Source organism: Notothenia rossii (genome assembly GCF_949606895.1).
Source record: "Notothenia rossii genome assembly, chromosome: 5".
NCBI lineage: Eukaryota > Metazoa > Chordata > Actinopteri > Perciformes > Nototheniidae > Notothenia > Notothenia rossii.
Genome location: NC_136903.1, coordinates 10,362,471 through 10,364,195, shown reverse-complemented (window position 1 = coordinate 10,364,195; position 1,725 = coordinate 10,362,471).

The following is a 1,725-nucleotide window of genomic DNA, read 5'->3' as shown; positions in this document are numbered from 1 at the left end:
CACTAACAAAAAGAGTTGTAAAAGATGTACAGAGGTATAGATCCATTTAAACAAGACTGCACACTTCTCCAGAATCTGGGGGGGATATCAGATTCACTTTATGTGCCCACCATGGAGAAGGGACAGGTCTACGGCTTATTTGACCTCAGAGACTGAAACCAGGGGGAAAGATTTGTGTCATGCCTGAAACTTAAACAACTAACTTAGGAGGTACTTGCTTAGATTCATTTGGTACTCCTGGTTACTGACTCTAGCTTGCAAATCACAATAAGCTGTTCAGAGGAACCTTTTTGGAATATAGCCGAACAAAAAGTGTGGTGATTTATTTATTTTTTTGCTGCATTAGCGATGTGACTCTAGGGATGGCAATGTCTGCCCTTCACATGGTGCTAACATTCAGTTCCCCTCAGGAAGAGTTTAAAGGGGCCCTATGATGCTCATTTTCAGGTTTCACAATAGTTTTTTGTAATAGAATATCTCTATTACTTTGGTTTATGTCTCAATACTTTGTTTGTTTGTTTTCAACTATTTATTTTTCAAGGGAGACCTGCAGCACATTGATTAAACAGAAAAACAACAGAAAACAAAAAGGACATCATACAACATAATTACAGGGGCACAAATTTCAACCTATTCACAATGACAGGTATCAAATAACATTTAATCTATCCAAGCTTTAAAATGATGCAGGGGAACCAAAATGCTTAGTTTCAATTTTTTTTGCATGGTTTTCCAAGCTAGAGGAGCAGCACACATAAAAGCTTTAGTACCTAAAACAGTCCTAGCACTTGGCACATTTAATAAAAACACATCCTGGGATCTCAGGCAATAGCTACTTGCCACTCTCTGTGAGATCAAAGAGCATATATAAATTGGTAGTTTACCCAACATGGCTTTATAGATAACACTTGCCAACCCTATATGCTTTTTAGCTTAATTTGTACTTTCTGCAGAGTTCAATTGTAAAACGTACATGTTAACTAAGGTGGTGAACATGGTAAGCATAATCATATTTCTTTATGATGGTTAATGTAATAATTTCTGCTAAAATCCTATTAGTCCATCTTCTGATTATGGGTCGACAACTGAAAAACACAACTAATCCCTTAAAACCCACACCATCCAACATGATAAGAAAATGTCATCCAATGGTGCAGAAAAAATTGAAATGTAAAGCAAGAAAAAAATCATTAACATCATTACCAATAGATTATACATGCGAACTGGAGCATACAGATTTAAAGATATGTACTCTAAATCCAAAAGTGTCTTTTCAGTGGTTTCTATACATGAATACATTGCATCAATGTGTTTGTATGTGTAAGCAACTGAGCGTATGAGAGGACTGTCAATGGCAAGAGAAAGCCTCAGTGTGGTCTTAGAGAATCAAGCCAATAGCATATCGAGATCCTGCTGAGGTGCTGGAAGGGTTATTGACTGCCATATGGATTGTATTTGTTTTTGGTCACTGAAGCTGATATTGCATCCACCTGCTTCATTTTGATAGTGGTCCTTCAGAAAAACTGGGGCAACCAATGTAATAAGTGTCAGAGCAAAGGTCTGCTCCGCTATTCACACACGATACACAGATAACCCATTTCTGTTGTTTTTCTCAATCGTTTCAAAGATGGCTCTGACAAAATGAGGCTGACTCACTTGTTCCATTGAAGAGTACACTTTATTCAAAGCAGCTTAATGAGTGAGCCAACTTCACTTTCACAAAAC